Raw genomic sequence first — 16016 nt, 5'->3', positions numbered from 1 at the left:
CCCATGAAGAGTTGCCACTTATTGGTCGTGAGAGATGTTTAAAAAGACAAATCCATCAGATGAGTATTTGTGGGTATTTCCAATGTGTGGCCCAACTATTGGGTTGAGTCATTATGTTGAATCCAGCCTTTTAATTCCTGGTATTTGTCCATTATAGTCCTTTCCTGTATGAAAAATTAGTCCTGCTCTATTATATGATATGGCTTTTACAGTAAGATGCATCATGTAACTTTAACTGGAAATGATAGGGAATGAAAATCAAATGTGATGCATGATTATGTTTAATTTATAAACCGCTCATATATTCACTTTGATACCCCCGGTTATTCTGCAACCCAATGCAAACTACTAAGAATGTACACACACACACACACACACATATACACACACACACACACACACAAAGTACATATACTGCATAACAAAGTACTGAAATAGCAGAGAAATTAAGTTAAGTAAGTAAGTGTTAAGTACTGTCTGATGCAAAAATGACTTGGATATAGTTTCCAAAATATAAATAACAATTCAACAAAAGGGCTAAGCTACTGCACATAAAGGCAACAGGTAATGAAGTATCCAATACATATATTATGACACAATATACTAAATGAATTCAAATACAATTTAAAGATCCCCCAAGGGAATTATATTATTCACCAATAGGGTTGGGTAATGTATAAGGAATGACCATTAAGAATCAAAGGATGTTATCTTATTGTGTTTTTTTTTTTGACATAATGAGGGCATTCATTACTGTACCAGTAACACGCTCCCCCCCCACACACACACACAAACACACACACACATATTCAGACACACAGTCATTGTTGAACTGAACTGAGATGAGTCTTTCCCTCTGTCTGTCTTTCTCTGTCCAGAGGCACTATGCAATTACATCCTGAGTGTCCACCAATCTGTGACCTGTTTATCAATCACTAGAATTGTTGCTTTTAAAGCATGCAATAAATGTCATTAGCGCCACTGCAAACCTGCAGGGAAGTTTTATTGCAGCATTACAATGTCTGTTGCGACATCAGAGACATCCCAGATGGACGATGGCGTCGTCTACAGATCAACCTTATTTACCAATAATAAGAAAAGACGATTTGGGTACATTAATCCACAATGTAGGTTAAGATATACCCAGGATGTGACTTGTGAAAAAAGGGGGGGGGGGGGAGAGGGGCGTTGGTCATGCACAAAAAAACAATATGTAAGAATGAAACCCCCTTCCAATACCATGGATATATTGCCACTCAGCCAGCCATGCCAACTGAATGCCGTGAACTTAATTATCAAATGATGATGACAAAAAAACATACTAGAGATATAATAAACAAGTCAAACAAGTTTAAAATGTAACCTATATGGTGACTCCCTTATGGCCTATTGGTATTGCAAAGGAATTAAGACGACTTTGGAGAACAAAGAATTTGGTTATCTAAGTATACTAACAGAAAAATTATATATTCTCTCCAAAAATGTGTATTTTTCAAGATATAGAGGATAAGGCAAGATATCCAACTAGCTGGCAGATACTTTTTTCCTCTATCTTTAAAAAACTAATATAGCAAAACTTGGAAAATAAGGCAGCACCCTCAAGAGAATTGGAAGGCCTTAATAAGTATTATCTGTGTATTGAAAGATCAATGTCAATGACCAAAATAAAAATGAACAATTTAATGGCCAATGGAGCCAAATTTACATTGCCCTCTAGAGCATGTCTTTAGAACCCCCTTTATTATTTTATTTCATTTTACTTATTTGTATTTATTTTATTTGTTGTTGTGTGTATGTGTTTGTGGGACCTGTCTCGAATAAGGACCGGCTATTGGTGGGGTAGGCAGGTAAATGGGGATGAGGGTGGGAGAGGTGGGCGGATGGTAGGGTGTGTTGGTATGATTAATAATAAGTATTCAGTGAAGCATAGTATGAAAAATAGAGATAAAATCTGTCAAAACTCTGATTTTGATGATATTTTGAAAGTGTTTTTGTCTGCATTTTGTTTGTTGTTGTGTTTTGCCTATTTTATGTACTTCCTGGTAACAAAAACGATGACCCACATACATTTATGAAAGATATTCAACGCAATATAAGTTCAAAAGGAAATAGCACAACGTGGTGTCAACACTAAACACTGCAATTTCAAGCCTTAGAGAGCAAAAGAGATTTCACTTCACGGCAAAAACAGGGCTTTTGCCCTGGACATGCACGTTCATTCCTCAGGAATGTTAAATCCAAACAACAACATTTTTCCTATACTTCCATTTTAGGTATGACATGGTCTATAAGTAAAGGAGACAATCCCTTTGAGGGGGAAGGGGGGGGGGGGGGGGGGGGGGGGGGGGGGGGGGGGGGGGAGATGATACATTTTGTGATTACAAATAATTCATCAGAGGAAGGGATATGTAGACAAGAAAGGGGAAAATCCCTGGATATAGGTATGCAACTACTATCACTATATGATTTCATATTCTATATAACAGCACAACGACTCAGGTTGGACTTGTGTTGGTGGTCGATCTGATCTGGTCATCTAACCTGGTTTCAGAGACTCCTGGGTTGATTGGGTTCAAATATAGCTAGGCTTTGATTAGTAAGTGTTTCTAGGTATAACATTGTTTTTAATTTTAACATTTATTTCTTTCCAAATTGACTTGACTTACTGACTTAATAGTCAGTAAATAATAGAAACCCCTCTCAGGATACAGTAATGCAATACAGTTCAACATAATCACAATCTACAGCCTCAAAAATGACTATAAGGTTGAATTAACACCTCTTTAAAACCATTTAAACTAAAACTGATGATTTTAACCTTCATGAAGTTAGGATGTATTGCTGAACTGTTGTATTACACTGCATTAGGTTGATCTATTTGTTTCTAATAAACTGGCAACTGATTAAATGTTTGGGACACCATGGTAAAGTTGGGTTAAATATGGGTTTAACACGTTTAGTAGACCTCATACATCCCTCCCTCAAAGTCAAAAAATTTTACAATGACGACACAACTCAGTTGAGGGTGGAGACCACCGTAATATGGCTCAGCTTCCAGACAGGATAATAATCTTGCAGGTCAGCATAGTTATCCCCAGCTGATAGGGTGCAGCTAAATTGCATATCATAACCACAGAGCATGACACGACTACCCACCCCCGGTCTACCCTATGTCTACAGCCATACATGTAGGCTGTGCACCTTCCTAGTGTAGCTGCTTTGTCTCATTTAATTTGATGGTCACACTTTTACTTCCTCAGTTTAGCCCAGCGATTGCGTTTGGATTCTATGTGGAGCCAATCTGACATCTGACCCCCCACATCACTCGCTCTGCTGCTTTTGTGCCATAAGTTGGCGTCTAGGTTTGAGCCCTGAATTCAAGCTCAGTTTTAGTAAAATTACAGTCTTCAGCCACCTGAGTCTGCTTCAAATGTCAGCAATTCACTGGCTCGTGGCAAAGGGTTGGGGGAGTGCAGAGTTAAATGTCAAGTAATGCTTTCCACTAATTGCCTTCAGTGTCTTTGGAGAAGCCACTGTGGGCTGAGGCTGATTAGAAAAGGTAGCTTAATGAATCTGACCACCTGATTAGCAGACGGGTATTGTTGCACTTCTATGAGTGGCCTAGCATCGAATGTAGCTATTACAGTACATTTAGTTTAATAGCTGGCTGGTATGTTGCACTAACATATAAGATTTAGTAATTTAGTACTATATATTAATTAATTTCTACAGCAAAGCTTAAACCATTTGTGTCATGCCCTCTGCAGTGTACAAAGTTAGTTTGACTTCACCAGAAATATACCCTTATTTGTACAAAAAACAAATGTAATGTTTTTCTTCTGATATGTGTTTGAAAGGAAGTGAACCTAATCTAAGTCTAACTACCTAGTCTAACTGTGTAGACTAACACAGGATCAAATTGTACATTTGTTGGGAAATATTTTTAAGTGTGGCTTGATAGCTGTTTTGGGGGATTAACCCCAAATAAACTACAATGTTCATGTTTTTAGACAAAAAGGGCACAGAGGAGTATATCAGGCTTTGTTTACATACAGAGGATTAATTCAATGTTGTTTTGCGGGCTTTTAATTTGAAGTTTACAACAGAAGAAATTAAGAATACCCATGAGAATCTGCAACATTGTCAACACATTCGGAACAGTACCAATTTCATGATTTGTTTAAGAAGAAGACTTTTGCTTTAAATTTCATTGATTTCTGAAAAGGAACGCAGTAGAAACAAAAGATAAGGTTGTGTTAGGCTTATGTAGTTACTTGGTTATTGACATATATTTTACTCTTATTTGGGTCAAAGACTTTGTCCGGCCCTGTGTAATACCAGAGTGCACAGGACAGAACAAAAATAGATAACTTTATTTATTATAAGACTATTAGTCAGAAGGCAGAGTACAGGACATGATATAAGTTGCAGATACAGGGAAACAGGGACAGGACACATGGAACCAGATTTAGGGTATTGTATCACCACTGTAAATCACAAAGTCATTACTCAAGATGGAAGTTGGACCTCAGGTGAGTTCCCATGTGATCTAGATCCAAACAGGTCACATTTAATAACTCTAAGCTGTCTGACCAAATACTGCACATTTTGACAGATTTTTTCATAGTAATACAGGTTTTGATCACTTATTTATTATCATAAGGGAATATATTTTTTTTTTTTTTAACTACCAACATTTATACAGAGAGCATAATTCAAGCACAGAATGAGATATGTAACTCCGCTTTCACTGTATGAAACTGTCAAAGTGCTCTGATGGAGAGTGAAACGTCTGGGCTCTTTTTCATGAGTCATGTTATCATCCTGTCATCAACATCCCTGTGTTACTTGATGATGCAGAATGCAACACATTCTCATGAACGGGTTTGTATATTACTTATACAATTATATTATATAATTATATTATTTTATATATCACAAAACAGTTAAGTTAAGCCATCTTTACAGTTAAATTTTGCTGAGAAAAGGTTGACTGTTAGTCAGGTACAGGGCACCCTGAGGTCCCGGTCATTGCCAACAAAAAGGTGACCGTTATGTCAACGACCTTTAACTTTAGGCACCAAAACAAATAGTTAAGATTAGATTGTGGCTTGGGTTAACTACCATTTATTTCAACCTGGTTATACAAATAATAACCTGGAAACTGTTTTCCTATGTTTTTTTGTCTAAGTGACTTGATAGGAACAACAATCTTTGACATTGGTCCAGTATTTATCAAGATTGCTGCACTCGCCAGCGGTGAAACAAGCTATAATGTCAATTAATAAGGCAATTTTCCAGCTTGTGTTTACCTTCACAAAAGTGCTTGTCTTGCCACTGACAGGCTCAGATTAACATTCTAAGTGTCCAACAACATTATTATTATTTTAACATAAAACAAACAGGCCAAACTATACAGAAAAAAGATTCAGCAGAAGACCATTATAAAGTACAGAAGGTTTGCTAAGGATACATTTCAAAAGCAGCTTTATGTAACTTTACTGACATTTTCTAAATAAAATTTATCAATTAATTTGAATTCATCCACTTGGGCCTATACAATGTCAATTTAAGGTGCAAAAATCCGAAGAATGGAAAATGAATCACTCAACTAGACAGTAACAAAAGTTTAATTTTCAGTTAAGTTTGTTTTGGTTTCTCACTAAGATCTAAAATTAATACCAATTTAGGGCCTGCCATTTAAATTCAAACTGCACTGAAATACATCAGATTGCTTTTTCATCTGGCCATCTTCATCTCAATAGGAGGAAATGATTTATTTTTGTGCAAATAAATTAATTTACTGAGAGCTTAATTAACAAGTGATTCTTGATTTAGGTTAAGCCCAACTCTCCAAAGCTTTAAGAAGAATCTAATTTTCTAGGACAACATTGATTCTTTTTTATTTCTTCAAATACCCCTCCCTTTTCACTCAACTGATTAGTTCCGCACATGTCTGACTCATGATTTCCTTTCCTAACTAAATATAGGAATCAGAAATATGGAGAGGGAATAAAAAGTCCCCCAACTGTACTAATCACACAAAGTAAATGTCAGTACAAGGTACAGTTCTTTTTAAAGAAAGCGGCAACACACACACGGTTTATGAGGACATTTAGAGAACATTAGAACAAAATGTCTTGTACTTGTTTTTGTTTTACTTTGGTGTTGAAGTTGTGCTAGTTTAAGGTGGTTAAATTATAATTTGCAGTTACAAGAGTTTAAGAGTAACTATGAATCTTGTACTAGCCGTTACATAGACTGCCCTTTGACTCTTCATAAAAAATTAAACATGTCAGGGGTACTGCAGCTACAGAGATACCACATAGAGGCAGCAAGAACTGTGATTGGTCAGGTTTGGCTAGTATTTTCTTCAAGTTCCTGATGCCAGGAGTAGTAGGGGGGTCCCTGCTCCATCTCTTTCAGTTAAGGTGTCCTCGGCTAGGGGATATAATTGGAGCATGAGCACTCCTTACAAGGAGCAAACCTCCATCTGTGTCAATTAAGTAATGCAGTATAAAAACAGTGTCAAGAATGTTTTATTGAAAGTAATAGGCACACTCTTTTTAGTCATGTGCATAAGTATTGATATTTTAAATAAACTGATGTATTAATTTCTTACATTAATTGATTGATTGATTTATAATTCTTTGACGTTTTCCAGGTGCACCACATTTCCAAAGAGGTGTTATTTGCATCTGACCTCTCATACACTTTCATTCATGCCGGAAATAGAGAGGCTGTTCAAATACTGTGCAAACCTTCCTGCCATGACAGAACTACACTGACATTCCTCTAATGGACATTATAGAAAACACTATAGAAAATAACATTCAACACAACAGAATACTCAACTGTTTTCATTTATCTTATGTGAATATATCTGTTGTGAATATTCTGCCAGAAATCTAATAAAACAAGTCAATTATCGTTTTATGTATGCAGGATCAATATCTTTGCAACTTGTCAGATATGTTAAATGACATTTCCTTGTATTTAAACAAAATGTACTCAGGTGTCATTACATGTTCTTCAAAACATATCTGTTGTTGCAATTTAGTTGTGATACACATTTATAGGAGACTGGGTTGGTTGAGAAAAACGTTATTGTTACATTGGGAATCAGAATCTGCAGACTAAATATCAAATGACTGAGAAAGAGAGGAAAAAATTGTTATCGTGACATCCCTAAAAAAGCCCTGCTTAATGGCTGCAGATGATGCCAGATAGCTCTTCTAGCTTGGTGCTTCTGGGAGGAACAGTGATTGAGTTACACTCACAGCTACACCATCTGGAAAAGCTCTTCAGGAGCAAACAACATCTCCCAGGAGACAGACCTACCTGCTGCTGCAGACCTTGAACCATTTCTACATGTCTTTATTGGGGATGATATACCCCTGTGCTGAAAGCAACAGTCATCCTGCATACAATAGAATAGAATGAAGACACTGAGCTTGCCCCGGGTGGTGTCAGAACCTGGTCCTCCTGGTCCAGAGGACATTCCCTGAGTGTGCAGTAACCACACAGCACAATAGGTGAGGGAGACCTCCAACCACTTCTATTCACAAGCTGGTGAAGGGCCAGGGCAGCACCAGTGCTCTGAAGTCATTAATGCCTCCACTCTTCACCTACACACCTGACACCTTCCAATCTGCACCTCTCAACAATACACAATCTGCTCCCCGTAACAAAAGCTCAAACAACAGAGCCCGTGTCACCGGCTGAGTCATACGTTTGTTTGTGTCTCACAAAGAGTTTAATATTGCAATAGCCATATCAGGTGTGTGGGGCCATTTTGATATTGATGACACTGACACGATTGCATTGCAGCTCAAATGTAACCTCACCAGTATGTGGTACATGTTGACACCAGATAAACTAAATAGATATCATTACTTCTCTTTTGAAATCATGTCAGGGTTGTAGCTTTAAAAATGATTCTATGGTTGCTATGGTGTGTGTGTGTGTGTGTGTGTGTTGATAATCTCTATAGAGTAGTATTTAAGAGGACCCTGCAGTTCTTGCTATTCATTTAATTTTACATGTTTAGTTCTTGAGAAAAGCTTTACAACTTGTTTTGTCTTTCATTTAGCTGCAATAACTATGTGCTTTTGCCTAAAATAACTGTCAGAATGAGGGGGGAGAAAGACTATCACCTTGTAAGATTTATACTGTAGCCTATATTATCAGACAACTAGGGGCTGTATTAAAATGAGGATGTGTATTCCAGGGGAAGGTTTTGGTGGTGCAAACAAACATGTTTCCATTACAGAATTTAATAGAAGAAAGGGGGGAAAAAGTTCAAGCAGGAAGGGAACCCAGAGCAATAAACAGTAGGGCCGCTGTTAGATTGAACGGTTTGCTGAAAAGACTGACAGCAAATCACAAGGTTACCTAATTTACTGGAGGACGAGCACTGGTGATATTTTACAATGCCCTGGGCTGTCTTGGACATTTGCATTCATGTTGACCAGACAAGTCTCCAACCACTATATTTATTAGGAATGTTATGCTAACGCTAGATTGCTTGTCCACTTTCCACATTAAAGATTTTACAGCAGGTGTATTTTCTGTTTTTGCAATGAGATTGACAACTAATCAAAGAAGATCCACAGCCTGAGTCCACCTGCAGCGCAAGCCTGCTGAGAAAGTTTGTTTATTGTTTGCATTTCCAAATAGACTTTTAAGACAAAATATCAAGTAAATAAGATGCTGTGGGCACAGCATCTTAATGACTTGATATTTTGTCCTTCTGGCAATGGACACAACATATGTCCTGTCTTGAAATGGTTGAATATAAAAATGTATGCATTAAACTGCATTAAAATGGTAAACTAAACATATGTAAAACAATACATTACTTGATACAGGTAAAAGCATGTTTCCACCACTATAGCAGAAAAAACGCACCATATGGATATTGATCGTTTGTATAATATGTAAATCACTCCTGACTAAATGAGCTAGCTTTCTATATTCTCAACTCATATGCCCTCTTAAGCACTTTCAACGAGAGTGGTACCATAATTTCCTGCTCTGGATGAGACTCATGGGCAGCAGTGCTGTCCAGGCCAAGGCAATCTGCATATTGGAAAGCATGGTGAAAGGGTGATTGGATTAACATTTGGCTGCCAAAGAAAAAATCTTCATAACCAATATAGTAATGTAGATTAACCACATCTGGGGACAATCCAGATAAATACCTGTCGCTTAAAAAGCCAGGTATGAATGGAGCTGTAATCCATCTGATAGACTATAAAATGTGTATGATTCATCAAAAATGTGCTTTTGCTGCTTGATTTGTTTTAAACCGCAGACACTAAATTATACTCGTCTGAGTGTGAGGCGAGTACCTTTTCTCTAGCACTGTGAATCAATGTGGTTTATTTAATCAATCACAATTTATAAAAGGGATGACAAAATAAGAATTAAGGTGAGGCAATAATGCGCTAATGAGGTTTATTTTATTGTTTTTGTGTAATACATTTTTAAGATTGTAAAGCAAGTTTACACTGTGACAGCACTGCAACAGAGTCTAAATAACACACAATGCGCTAACATAACTTCCTACAGACAGCATGTGTGAGATAATCTGCTAGTCAAAGCTCATTATCAAATAAAATTATATATACTTGAATTTACATGCCCCTTCCATTTAGCGCCCTATTTTTATTCCTTTTCAGTCTGTTTGTGTTAGCCTAATATTTTCTTTTTGTCCCCCTGTACTTGTAAGGCTCCCTTGGGTTACATGAAACACGCTACATAAACGACATGCATTGCCTCCGCGGTCTGGCGGAGAGGATTTTTACCGTGGGACTTGGGCGCGGGTCATAACTTCTTGCAGTTCTAGTTATTATTACGTTGGTTGCTAAAACAAACTCTTGTTAATGCTTTGGCTTGTGATCACTACAAAAGACCTTTAGGACAACAGGTGAGGTAAAAACTCTACCACTTTTGTCCAAAGATGCTGCTAGAATAAACACAAATTAAATTAGATTATTATAATACAATTTTGGTAATCAGTTACCGTTTAAGGTCAATTTAGGCTCAAATAAAGGCTGCTTCCAGCTTCTTAAATGTGAAGGTTTGCCATTTCTTTGTTTTTAAGAAAACTGAATATCAGTTAGGTTCTTGGGGAATGGTGGACCCAAATACAGAGAGTAGGCGGAAGTCTTGTAGCTGTTTTGTTTTCTGGTTATTCCAGAAAAAACAAAACAAAGTACATACCAAAAAATGAGTCCAGAAGGCAACAGGCAAAAAACTAATGGCAGAACCAACAGACAGGATCTCGAAACATAAACTTAAACTCAGAGACAGGGATACTCTAAGCAGGTACCCACAAAACAGTAACCCTCAAAAACAAACACACACACACCGGACCCACACAGACACAGACACACACATCAACACTACACTGGGTAATGAGGGAGGCAGGTGACAAAAGGGCTGGGAAACAGGTGGAAAACATCCGGTAATCACAAGAGCGAGAAAACACAGGAAGTAAAACTAGACACAACAAAACAGAAAACACAGACTGTTGAAATAAAACAGGCAACAGAACAGACACAAGACAGGAACTATAACTAGACAAGACAAGGGACATGCCAGACAACCAGGCGAACAAATAAAGACAGGAAAAGCGGCTACCACACTAAGACAAGACAAAACACCAAAACCATAACAATATCACTGGTTTTACCACTGTGATGGGCTTAAGTTCTGATTATGAATTGATTGATTCGAAAAAATAAAACTTTTGTAAATTATTTTCAAGTGTGGGGTTATTTTTTAACCATGTACTGAATTGTAATGTGAGCATTATATATTAAGTCACTGACTTAATATATATGCAAATATCTTTCACTCCTGTCAAGCACAACTGTAGATTTGTGTAGGCACTAATATAAAGCTATATTGTGCATTTGGACTTCTCTCTGAGCGTTTGAACTGGAGGAATAAAATCATGCAAGAGGAAAACAACATTATACAAATAATAAATTGTTGTAATTGAGTAATAAATAATAGGCAAGAGATTATCATAAATGTGTTCAGAAAATAAATTCATGGCCGGTGGGGGGGGGGGGATATTGCTGATGTAGGAGACCACATGTCCACAACACACTTTTGTTTGCTTTCAATCTCTGCAAAATTTTACAGCCTTTCAAAAAAGTGCCAAACAGACCAAAGTGCCCATCATGAATCTCCTTCTAAAGTATGAACAAATGGCCCCCTAACAATCTGAAGACAAATTCATTGAACTGCATTGCTGTAAGAAAGCTTGAACAAAAGCTACAATGCATTTCCAGCATTTAACTGTTACTGGTTTATATTAGGTGTTCAACCAAACACCCATTAATATAAGCTCTGTTGGCGTTTGTTCACCTGCAGAACTGACATAGCCTTAGGTGAACTGTTGCTACAAATTGTTTTCAAATCAAATCTCCAAATTAAAAAAAATGTTATGTATATTTGTATGCTACTGATTGCCTTTCATAAAAAGCAGCAAAGGATTACAGCAGAAAATGTGACGCACTCATCTCTGAACCAAGATACTGCAACACTGCAATGGGCAACACGTATATACAGCTGGGTTGATTGTTGGGTGGTAGATTAATTGAGTCCCTGGCGTAATTACTCAAAGAAGACAGCGGGCAGACACAGATCCTCAGCATCTCTGATTATGTGGTGTTTGTGCTGTGAAAGGGGTCATTAGTCACTCTCACCATGGTAGCTGGATGTTTTCCCAACTACTGTGTGTTTGTGTGTGTGTGCGTGTGTGTGTGTGTGTGTGTGTGTGTGAGAGAGAAAGAGAGAAAGGATAGAAATGACAAAGAAGGAAACAGGAACAGGGACGACACAGAGCACAAACAATGTAAAAAAGTAGCTTGATGATACAGCATCCCATATCGAGCGTGTTTGACTTCCATAGCTTAAGGGTGCTACATTTAGTAGTTTAAAGACTTTTTTTTTAGCACATACTGGAGTGTACCAATGTTTTCTCCCACTGCATTCTTTCTCACCTCAATCTAAAATATAATTTGTTTTCTTTTATTTTTATTGCTTCAGCCCTAAAGCCCTGCCTCTGCTCTCTGTTGGCAGGCTGCCCGAGACAGACTTGGCATGGTCCTATCCAATTTGGTGCTTTGCTAAGATGGATACGTTTGCTTTTCTTGCTGCTGACAGACCCCCTCAACTCAAAATAAATGTATGAAACAGCTGAACTTTCTTTTCTGAAGTTAGTTACAAAGTTACAAAGTAGGTCTAACAAGGAAGATCACCTCGTCCCAGCACCCCTCCCAAGTTTTTTTGTTTGTTTGGTCAACGAACAAAATTGAAATTGAAAATTGAACAAGTCTGAAAATATGGTTTGCCCATATCAATAATAAGCAATTGGTTAGGATTCAGGAACGTTTTGAAACTATTAGTCTATTATTAACTATTGATATCCCAATGGCTGTCTATAAACCATGAAATACATTTCTGTTTGTTTCTATAGTAACTACTATGAAAATATTAACAAACCAGCAATGGATATCGCTGATTGATAGCGTAAAAACACAAAACATTTTTTTCTTTAACGAAAGGTATATTTAAAAAAGAATGTGCCTAGACCATTTCACAGCCGAATTATGAATTCAAATGTTTTGTAATATTCTTTTTTTGACTGACGAATAATCAATTTCTCATTGAAAAAGTATTATGCAAAATGAAAGTGTCCACAAGAAAATTAATCAACAATTGACGGGGGCTATTTTAAAGCACAACCAAAGTAAATAAAAAGTAAAGTTATTAGCATAATTAACCCAATATTAATTGTGATAAAGATTTTGGCTTCCCACAATTAGGCTAAATGAACATGAAATGTAAAAGTGCAATAACAATTTGTGTCCCTAAAATCAATAAATACTCAAACGTGATAATAATTTTGGCCATAATGGTGCCATGTTTACAAATGTGCAATTGATTGATTGGCATCAATTACAATTGTTGCTCATACTACAGCTTTGTGTGTTGCCTGCCCTTTATACTATTTTCATATAATAGCCTAATAACAACCACTGATACAGGTGGGGATGTGTAACTAGGAGGAAAATAAAAGAAATAGATTTTTATATACAAAGCCAGTTAGTCTTTAAGTTGTGGTCAGTCAGAGTAACTTGCTGTGAGCATAAGAACACATTAGAGCCCCCTAAGCACACTGGACTTCTCAGCTCCAACACCCTAAACTCAGCACATTTTTTTAATCAGTCAACTTGCTAGCCAGTCAGCACTGAGCTATAGCTCTGTCCACTACTTGTCATCTTAGCTAGGCCACTTCTCTCTAACAAACCATGGGGAATAATGGTGGTGCCCTTCATCACTGACACTGTGCAGTACAAAGAGGGATTTGAACTGATGAAATGAAATCACATACACACTTACACATACACACGTTCACATAAACACAAAGGGCAATGCCTTCACCTCAGATCAGCAGATTTGTAGGTCTGCTCAAAACAATCCATACTTATGTGCCTTTTGTTTAGTAATGAGGTTTTTTTTAAGTTTTGTATAAATATATGTATATTTAGACTTTGTTCTGTGTGTATTGTATGTTTCATCTTGAATAAACCCCCTTCATTCCTCAAATGCTGAGTGGTAATTGTTTGGTTCATTAGAAACAAGCTGAAATGCAAACCTGTGTGAAACATCAGTCTTCATCTGAATTAATAGTGTTTGTTTAAACGGACCCCGGAGGCCCACTGTGGGCTTTTCATCAGGTTTGTAATTAGAACAAATTTACATTGTGACGCTTTTTACACAGAATTGAAAGTAAGTTCTGAACAGTGCCTTTTGCAAGTGAGTGAAAATGCTGTGTGTGTGTGGCATATAATGACAAACCAAGAGTTAAAATCTGATACTGGAAGCCAAACACGATCAAAGCTTCGACACAACAGTCTTTGAATAACCTGCTGGAGAGCCAGCTTGCTATGCAACAGCAACATCACCCCACAAAATTATGGACAGGTGGATAGAGGATAGAGCTGTCCTGAGTGGTTTACTAATTCAATCCATCTTCTCTTCAACTGGGTCAGATTCATTTAATTTCCAGCTAACCCTAATACAGATGATGCCATGTACTTGCTGCCTCCCTGAAGGTCTTAAGAATACCAGCAGTGGCTTTTGAAGGGATACCAGTGAATAATTGATGATTTGATCACTCACAATAACATAGAAATTGTTGATCAATCAATAATACTCTACCAATCTGAGTCAATTGGGCAGCAGATAACAAATTATTTTAGATTGCGGTGGCTAAGTAAAGTAGCCCATGCTCTATACGCCCTTCTCTCAAGCTACATCCGCTACTTCTTTCTGGTGGATCCCGAAGTGTTTAATGTCTAGACGGGATATGTAATCACTCCAGCGTGTTGTGGGTCGGCCCACTGGTCTCCTCCCTGCTAATTGAAACACATCCACAAAGAGACACACAGGAGGCATCCATATCAGATGCCAAAACCACCTCGGCTGACTCTTTTCAACATGAAAGAGCAGCGGCCTCTTCAACCTATCTTTAAGAGCCTCGACGCTAACCACACTCTTCAAAACTAAAGTCCTTTTTGCTCACTTCTTTCTTTTCATCATACAAGATTCACTTTAATTTCAGTTGCTGCTTACAAACAATACCATCATCTATAGGACAGCTGTCTAGCGCATATGCAACATTTGAGGGCTTTAATTGAGTACTCAAGGCTATTGATGATCACAGCCAACCCAAGGAAGTGTGAAATTAAACAGATTGAGTTACCATATCTGATGCTACTTGGGCTTGTGGCAGAGTTGGTATAGACATATAGATAAAACAGCCGATTTAAGGGCCGTGGTGTGAATGAGCTGGTGTCTAAGGCCAACTAACAAATAGAGGCATTTTATAGCAGACCTTGTTGTTGTGTTTTGCTATTTCCTCTTGGGAACCACTTAACCCTGTTATAATTCCCCACCACGTATTGGGCTTCATGAAAGGCTGAGCATGCACACAGTCACATTAATAGTTGGTATCTGACTTTACATCAGTTTGATTTTTAATTAAATTAAATTTTATTTATAGTTCCAAATCATAAGCATTTTCTCAAGACACTTTAGAAATACAGTAGTTCTCGACCACACTCTGTAATTTACAAAGACCCAACAAGTCCAGTAATTCCCCCAAAAGATAGCAATAAGTGTGACAGTGGAGAGGAAAAACTTCCTTCTAGGAAGAAACCTTGGAGAGACCCAGGCTCTTGGTAGGCGGTGTCTGACGGGGCCGGTTGGGGGTGTGATGCACAGTGGCAATTATTGTCACAACAAAGATAATGGAAAAGTGACTAGAACTAGTAGATGTATAGTTCATGGTGTAGCAGGGCACTGCTGAAACTAAAGTGAACTATAAGGCAAAGGCAAATAGAAAAGAAGTCAGCAGCCTAAATGGAGCAGCAGGGAAATGTGATACAAGAGCACTGTTTGAGCTAGGTAAGTTCCCAAACCTGAAATATCGTATTTGGAAAAACAAAAATAATGTTTGAAATATTCCTTACTTTTACTTTTTTTGCTGGATTTGGGTGCAAAGATTGTATGCCTGTAATCATGAAGAAAGACACTTCACTGAAAATAACTTTGCTCACTCAACTCAAAGGGAGAGGTGGCTGAGGTTAGTTTGAGCTCCATGCCTGCCTGTCACATACAGGTAAAGAAGGAGAGAGACATTAGTTTATTTGTATACTCTTTGTTTGTTCTCCAAATAGTCTTTGTCACTGTTAGTCCTTGTAGGTCTGATCAGCTGATACACACTGTGATGGGATGTTGACATGACTTGGAGTGGATGAAGGGAATCTGTCCTCGGGGACATTTTTTTTTTTTTTTTTTAAATGGCAGTCCATAAAGTCTAAAAACAAAACCATGTAATTTGATTCGAACATTCAGCTAGCCTCCCCACTGTGTCCACTGTAGTTCATCTGTCTAATGTGGACAGCTGAAACCTCAAGTTTCAGATAAAC

The sequence above is a fragment of the Etheostoma cragini genome, chromosome 2 (genome assembly GCF_013103735.1).
Source record: "Etheostoma cragini isolate CJK2018 chromosome 2, CSU_Ecrag_1.0, whole genome shotgun sequence".
Taxonomy (NCBI): domain Eukaryota; kingdom Metazoa; phylum Chordata; class Actinopteri; order Perciformes; family Percidae; genus Etheostoma; species Etheostoma cragini.
Note: the sequence above shows the minus strand (reverse complement) of the source record.